Consider the following 8,480-nt stretch of genomic DNA (forward strand, 5'->3'; position numbering starts at 1 on the left):
ATATATGTATGTGTGTGTGTGTGTATATATATATATATATACACACATACATATATACATATATATGTATATATATGTATGTATATATGTGTGTGTGTGTGTATATATATATATATATATATAAACACATTTTCTAACCATTGGTGCTGTAGTTATCTGTTTATGGTTACCATGGGCATAAAAGCTCATAAATTCAGTGGGTTCTAGACAGCATCCTTTGGTTTCTTATTATGTAGCAGCTGTAGACTATCCTGGAAATTAGGATTGACTACTGTCACTGACACTGTAACTTCTTTCTTTGGTTGCTTGTCCACTAGCATGAGAATTGGCATCAGTCCTATTTGCTGTTGCATTAACATATCATATCAGTCTGTCTTTGCACTAGCCTAAGTTCTTTTCTTCTGGGTTGGTTGACTGTTGGGAGTACCACTAGAGGCCAAAGGTGTGAGCTGAGATAGGACTGTCTGTACAGCAGAGGTAAGTGATGTAGATGTCTAGGCCACACAATTATGTGATTTACCAGTGTATTTTGGATATGCTCAGGCTGAAACTCAAATATCATTTCTGCATCTGCCCAATATAAAAATGATGGATCTGATAATATTCAGTTCAGAAAATTAAACCCCAGTGACATAGTCACTTAGCATCCCATAATCAGGCCATCAGTAGGATCTAGTACAATAACAGAATGTTTATTCATATTGAGAATAGTTCTTTTACAGAGAAATAATTATCTTTCTCTAAAACCCTAGAAATGTCTCAAACTCATAGCAACATGTTTCCATGGATATCTCTACCTCAAGCCAATCTGCTCTGTTATAAGACCCAAGTGGCTAGACACCTCAGGCTGGCTCTTCTGCAGAACTCTGTCTTCCATTAGGCCTCACTCAAAATTAACAGCTTCCAAGTCATCAAATAATACATGAGTCAGAGCAGTGATATCAAGTGCAGGCCACCTCCAAAATCAAAAGAGCCCTATTAAACATTGCGCATCTTTCAGATAAGTGTCAGCTGTAAAGTACAAAACTTTGTCCTTAGTCTCAGAAGGAATATTGTGCCATGTCACTGACCACTGGACCTCTAAAACTGTGACCATTCCTTGATTCTTCATAAGGCTTATCTCTAATTCTCCAACACCTCTGACAACTACTATGCTTCTCATATCCTGATCACCAAGTCCGATTATCGTGATGTTATCAATGTACTGATCGGGTGTTATGTTCTAGAGATTGTCAAGATGATCAAGATACCTGCAATCTCTATTGTGAAAGAGAGCAGGACAGTTTGCATATCCCTGGGCTTGACAGTAAATGGGTACTGCTGTTTTTACCATGTGAATAAAAACAGAACTTGATTATCTATTAAAGAGAATTGGAGAAAAAACGTCTATGCAAGATCAGTAATCTTCTAACAAGTGCCAAAGCCTGTGTTAATCTACTGTCACTTAACTAAGTGGTAGCTCCAATAGCAGCTTCTGTGGCAGATGGTATAATATAGCAGCTGTGAAGTTGTGATCGGGACTGCCAATTGGATGAATTTATAGTAATGTGCTGTCATCTGCCAAGATCCATTTCATTTTTGTAGGGTACATACAGGTGAATTAAATAGAAATATGATGTGGGCCATCACCCCTACATCCTCTATATCTTCGATAGTGGTACTAATCTCAGCATTTCTTACCATGATATAATGTTGCCTCTGATTTATAATTTTCCTCAGGATAGGAGTGTGGTTTCTGGGTCTGCCACCTGGCTCTTGATGCCCTAATAGCTTTTATTCCGCAGACCATAATATATGCGTTCTGCCAGCTGCTAAGTATTTCTCTTTTCATACTGCACATGAGGACCAGGGAAATAGCCACAGGTTAGGTCCAAATATACTTGTGAAATGGACTTGGGTCAAACTCTACCTGGCCTCCATAAGCTCCCATTTCACCGGAGAACTGCAATTGAGCTTCAGATCCCATGACATCAGTCTCAGCTCAGAACTTATATCTAACTGTGCTAGAAATGTTTGGGTTGTCTCATTCCCTAGCGCTGTTACCCTGGAAATGGTTTCAGATCCCCTCGGAGGATAATCAAGGGAATATTTACTGTATATACTTCAGGTAGCATTGCGGTTCTTTTTTTCTCAAGGGGACCATGCTCTTCAATCAATTAATTCTACATTTGAGAACTAAATTACATTTGGAAATTAGGTATGAAACCACAGTTTCAAATTTAGCAGCTGATGTCAGCCTTCTGCCCATCATCTCTTCTTTCTCTTTTTCTCATGTCTATCTCATGACTAAGAACACCATGGCCTATTAACTATTACCACAGGTATACAGGTCAAGGCAAATTGATGGCAAGTCTAGTAATTTCATCTGCCTCGCCTTTGATGATTGAGTGTTGTATCAGCTGGGCCTAATTCAACAGCATCAACTCCTACCATCAACCACAGTTTGCAGAGCACAGCCACCAGCAATCAAGCTTTTTAAAGATGTAGGTACCCTCTCAAAACTTCATTGCTTATGGAGTGTCCTGTGGGCCACACAAGGATCTTAATCAGGGTGTGCATACTCAGGTCATGCATAGTAAATCAATTCTAACCTTCCTATATCTTCCATTTTTCTCACTCCTTCATCAATACCATGTTAGGATGTTCCAAATTTTTCATTGTATTTGCTATATTGAAGCCTCAAGTATCCCAGAAGGATACTTTGGGGTAGACATCAGTGTTGTTGCCAGATTACCAAATTAGAAGGCTTTTGTGTGCCTCTATTCAATAAATTCTCCCATATCCAGCCTAATATTGCACCTCTTCAGGTATAAATCTGAAGTTTTATTCTGACTTTGGCTTCTCAAGTTGCTGACAGTATTTATTAGTCAGGTCTGTCAATTCCTCTGAAATAAACTATTTTCTCCAGAAGATGGATTATACTTCTATCCTATGGCTGTGCTGAGGCCTAACCCTAGCTATTGACTAGAGGCAATAAAGGGAGGTGGGTAGACCCTGAGGGAAAGCTTTACCTTGAGAGGCATTCACGAGGATATGTCATTGTAAAATCTCCTGAGGCTTGGAGAAGTGGGCTGCTTCTGCTATCCTGGAAGTTCAATAGAACTTGTGAGTTCAATAGTCTCAGGCTTGTTTACCCAAATTACCCCATTTCAGGTCTCAACATTCTATTCCTTTCCTAAGAAGCCACTGATTTTAGCATAAGGGCCTCCTGAGTCTTTGCATTCAGGATGCATTGAGGCTCTGCCACCTTTTCAGTATATCCTGAGCCTAATTTTCAGCACATTCTGCCATGTTGCCTCAGGAGAGGAGAATCTCCCTAAAAACTTCCCTGGAAGTTCTTCAGATTTCACATTGTTCCGTGTTATGGCGTTTGGCTGACCTGAGCTGAGCATTTTATTTTTTCAACACTTATAATGCTTGAAGAGAAGCCAATCCACACAATCCTTATGATTATTGTTGACCTCATACATTTAAAACACCACAGCTTTCATCTATTCTAATGCTTCTCTTTTCACCTGTGTTTCATTCCAATTTAACAAAGGTTAAAGCTTCCATAATCACGGCACCACTGCTAACCAGGAATTTTCACTCTCTTAGTTACGACTAGCACTGAAATCCTCATTGCTATTAGGAATGTGAATAGTCCCGTTCTAAGTTCCCATCTTTATGATCTACTTTCTTTCTTTCTTTTTTTTTTATTGTACTTTAAGCTCTGGGGTACATGTGATCATCCTGCAGGGTTGTTGCATAGGTACTCACATGCCATGGTGGTTTGCAGTCTCCATCCCCCCATCGCCTACATCAGGCATTTCTCCCAGTGTTTTCCCTCCCCAGCGTCCCCATACCTCACTGTCCCTCCCCTAGCCCTCCATCCCACAACCTACCCCAGTGTGTGATGTTCCCCTCCCTATGCCCATGTTTTATCATTGTTGAACACCCACCTATGAGTGAGAACATGCAGTGTTTGGTTTTCTGGTCTTGTGTCAATTTGCTGAGAATGATGGTTTCCAGATTCATCCATGTCCCTACAAAGGATACGAACTCATCATTTTTTATGGCTGCATAGTATTCCGTGGTGTATATGTGCCACAATTCTTTGTCCAGTCTATAGCTTATTGAATATGTGTATTTGGCCACCTTGCTCAGCATAAATTCCTATTCCCTTTCCCCCTCTCTAGCAGTATCTGTTTCTGGTTCTGACTGGCAGCTGTGTTTCCTAGCCTGTCAGAATCTCCACCCTGCAGGCTACAACCCTTTATAACAAATAAAGCCTTTTTTTTTTTAAAAAACTTACAATTTTTTTTAAGTTAGCAGTCTGAAACAAGAGGGCAAATGTCCACAGACAGATGAAGCCAAAAGATATAATGTGACACTTACATATTCAAAAATTTTAAAAATTCTGATTGTCAGAGGAGCACATAATTGCAGTTTTTGTAGTTAGTTCTGATGACATTTGTCTATTGATATAAAACTATGTTAGCTGCAATAACTGGATTTACATTAACTTCTCATTGAGTTGTGCACTTTCTGCTATTTTTCTCTTATCTTTGTGTTTACTAAATTGCAGTCTGCACTATGCTTTGCTTGCTACTGTAATCAGTAGTAGTTTTAAAAGAATGGAGCATTTAAAAATTTTTCTCTGGGCTTCTTTATACTATTTAATAAATTCTAGATTGTGTATTTTTTCAGCTTCAAATGTAACAAGGAAATGTAATTTTAACCTCTATCTATGTAAAACAAGAAATTTAATATGCTTTTAGTGACCCATCTCTACATTTACAGATCATTCTTATTATGCGGTATAGATTGTAGGTTAGAGGTATAGATGATTAAGCTTTAATTATATTCTTTTTTCAAGTGACATTTATTATACTGTATTAAATTAACATTTGTACAGAAATTAATTGGATTCACTCATATAAATTCTTTCCAAAGAACATTTATACCAAATTTTCTGTTTTTTCCCAATTTTAATTAACTTTTAGCTCCCTGGATTATTTGCTTGAGTAAACTTTTCAGGGGTCTGTGTCAGTGCCATAATTTATAATCCCTTGTATATCAGAAAAACTAAAAAAAAATTTAGTTGCCACTTGCTACTTGGCCTTCTCACCCTGTAGAAAGAGAAAAAGAAAAGTATCTATAAACACCTTCCGTTATATTTTTGTATTTGGTGTTGCAAAGGTTAAATTTTAAAGCCTGCCTGGAATGTACATTAGCTTTCTTGTATTTTTTTCTGGTTTCTAGGTAATCTGTATATTTGGAGACCCAGGTTTTAATAATTTTTTTAATTTTTAACATTTCTAAAAGTTTACAGGATATCTGTGGTACTAAATATTTTTAATTAGATTTCCCGCTTCAGTTCTGCATGTTTTAAAATAATTTATTCTGCTTCTTATAGCAAAACCATTTCAAGAAATGTTTTAGGATAATTCTCCCCTTCTCCAAAGATGAAGAATTTCATTTATAAGTCACAGTTTGTTTGCATCTGCTTTCTTTATTCAAGATAAGTGTTGTTTATTCACGTGTATATTATTCCGTGTGTTCATCCTTAAATAAAGATGGCTCGATTCTATTTAATAGGCCTGGTAATATCCACAAAGAAAGTGAAATACTTAGGAATACAGTTAACCAAGGAGCTGAAAGATCTATACAAGAACTACAAAATATTGCTTAAATAAATCAGAGTTGATACAAATAAATGAAAAAACTGCACACTCATGGATTGGAAGAATCAATATTTTTTAAATGCCCTTCAGCCCAAAGCAATTTACAGATTCAATGGTATTTCTGTCAAACTACTGGCATGATTATTTACAGAATTAGAAAAAACTATTTTAAAATTCACATGGAACCCAAAAAAGAGCCCAAGTAGCCAAAGCAATGCTAAGTAAAAAGTACAAAGCCAGAGGCTTTACATTATCCAACTTCAAACTATACTGTAAAGCCGCAGTAACTAAAAAAGCCTGGTACTGGTATAAAACCAGACACATATACCAATGGAACAGAATAGAAAACTCAGAAATAAAGCCGTACACCTACAACCATCTGAGCTTCCACAAAGCCAGTAAAAACAGGCAATGGGAAAAGGAGTCTTTAATTAATTAAATGGTGCTGGGATAACTGGTTAGTCACATGCAGAAGATAGAAGCTGGACCCTTACCTTTCACCATAACAAAAATTAACTCAAAATAGATTAAATATTTCTCAAACTATAAAAATCCAGGAAGACAACCTAGGAAATAGTCTCAACATAGACCATGGTGAAAAATTTTTGGCTAAGTCTCCAAAAGCAATTCCAACAAAAACAAAAATAGACAAGTAGAACTAATTAAAGAACTTCTGCATAGCAAAAGAAACTATCAACAAAGTAAACAGATAACCTACAGAAGGGGGGAAGATATTGGAAAACTATGGATCTGACAAAGGCCTAAAATCCAGAAACTGTAGGGAACTTAAACAAATCAACAAGCAAAAGCCAAATAATCTCCATTTAAAAATGAGCAAAGGACATGAACAGACGCTACTCAAAAAAATACATGTAAGTGGCCAACAAACGTGAAAAATGCTCATCGTCACTAAGCATCAGAGAAATGCAACTCATGACCATAGTGAGATAGTATCTCACACCAGTGAGAATGGCTGTTACTAAAAAGTCAAAAAACAACAAATGGTGGCAAGGCTGTGGCAAAAAGAGAATGATTATATACAGTTGGTGGGAATGTAAATTAGTCCAGCAGCTGTGGAAAGCACTCTGGAGATTTCTCAAAGAACTTAAAACAGAGCTACCATTTGATCCAGTAATCCCACTATTGGGTATACACCCAAAAGAAAAATAATCATTCTACCAGAAAAACACAGGCACTTGTATGTACATTGTTATGCTATTCACAATAACAAAGACGTGGAATCAACCCAGGTACCCATCAACAGTAGATTGGATAAAGGAAATATGGTACGTATACACCATGGAATATTATGCATCCATAAAAAATGAATAAAATCATGTTTTTGCAACAACATGGATGGACCTGGAGGTCATAATACTAAACACATTAATGCAGAAATAGAAAAATACCGCATGTTCCTACTTGTGAATAGGAGCTAAATGCATGGACATAAATATGGGACAACTAGACACTATGGACTAGTAGAGGGTAGAGAGAATGGCGAGTGGGTTAAAAAACTACCTGTTAGGTACTCTGCTCACAACAAGGGTGATAGTATCCATATCCCAAACCTCAGCATCACATATTATCCATGCAACAAATCTGCCTGTGTATCCCCTGTAACTAAAAGTTGAAATGAAAAAAGGAACATAGGCTTCTGTAGGTATCTCTCACTTCCTACTTAAGTGTTGACAGAAACCTCCTTGTATTCTTAAAGCAGAAGGCATATTAATGTACATAACTTTCTGAACAATTTCTAGTTTTAAATATGCTTGACAACAGTGAAAAGGAATCCTAATCTGTTGCCTGCTTCTCTGTCTCTAGGATGATACTTTATTTCTGGATCATTCAGATTGTCTTGTCTTTAACATTTCCGTGCCCCTCCAAAAAAAAACAGTATTTGAGGATCTTATATACCTCCCAAGCATTGCTTATAAGTACTGTCTTTGCCTACGGTTGATATCACATTGCAAGCTTCCAGGTAGCATTTTTTTCCCCAACCCCTCTTTATTCATATTGTTTTATAGGAACCACATTTTCCATGTGTTTGCTGGTTATCAGTATACGGAGGGGTAGTAAAATCTAAGGAGGCAATGTCCCTAGCTACCACTAAATTTAAATTGTGTTTCAGAAAATGGATGGCTGTTTGAATTTGTGATTAGCAAAATCCCTAAATCTCTGTAATAGGGATAGGTAGTGGGTCAAAAATGCAGCCTTGTTCAGTCTTCATCCTCCCAAGTGCTGCTCACATTTGAAGGGCAATGTATGCAAAGGCCTCCAATTGTTTGTCAGTCCAGCCAGTTCCCATGGCAACAGATTCCAGACTTTGAGAAGTTGTTTTCCTTCTTTTCAAGTATTGTTTTGACTCAGTAACTTTTCATCTTCCTTCACTTCAATGAGAGGACAGGATAGGGTATTTCAGGAGTGGCTTACCTGATGTTTAAAGTGACCATAGCATCTGGACTAATAATGACTTTGAACAAAAATGTCACTTTAGGGCTTAAATTACCAATATGTGAAATGGTTATATTACTCTTCCTCCCAACTTAAAGTCTGCTGGCTATTAATTGTTCTCAGTATTCAGAGTGGCTGACAGCTAGAACAGAAGTCCAAGAGTTTTTGAAAAAGAAGGTCATTGCTTGGCTCTATAAAGAAATATCTCTTCAATAGAATATCTTACCACCATATAAAATAAATGAGTCAGAATTCACATACAAACACACACACACACTCCAACCACCAATGATGACAAGTTCAAAATAAGTAAATCCTTAAATCATTTTTAATGGGATATATTAGTACCTATTTCCTAAG

The 8,480-nt window shown here is 37.1% G+C and overlaps 1 long non-coding RNA gene across 1 annotated transcript; it reads right to left on the reverse strand.

The window, feature by feature from the left end:
- Window positions 1–2,377: 2,377 nt before the first annotated feature.
- LOC108300347 lies at window positions 2,378–3,973 on the reverse strand. The gene is made up of 3 exons (XR_001823354.2): window positions 3,942–3,973; window positions 3,012–3,085; window positions 2,378–2,522 (listed from the first exon to the last, which is right to left on the reverse strand). It is a non-coding gene; the product is annotated as an uncharacterized LOC108300347 (long non-coding RNA).
- Between the last annotated feature and the right edge of the window lie 4,507 nt (window positions 3,974–8,480).

Source organism: Cebus imitator, unplaced genomic scaffold, assembly GCF_001604975.1.
Source record: "Cebus imitator isolate Cc_AM_T3 unplaced genomic scaffold, Cebus_imitator-1.0 Scaffold26, whole genome shotgun sequence".
In the NCBI taxonomy this organism is placed as follows: domain Eukaryota; kingdom Metazoa; phylum Chordata; class Mammalia; order Primates; family Cebidae; genus Cebus; species Cebus imitator.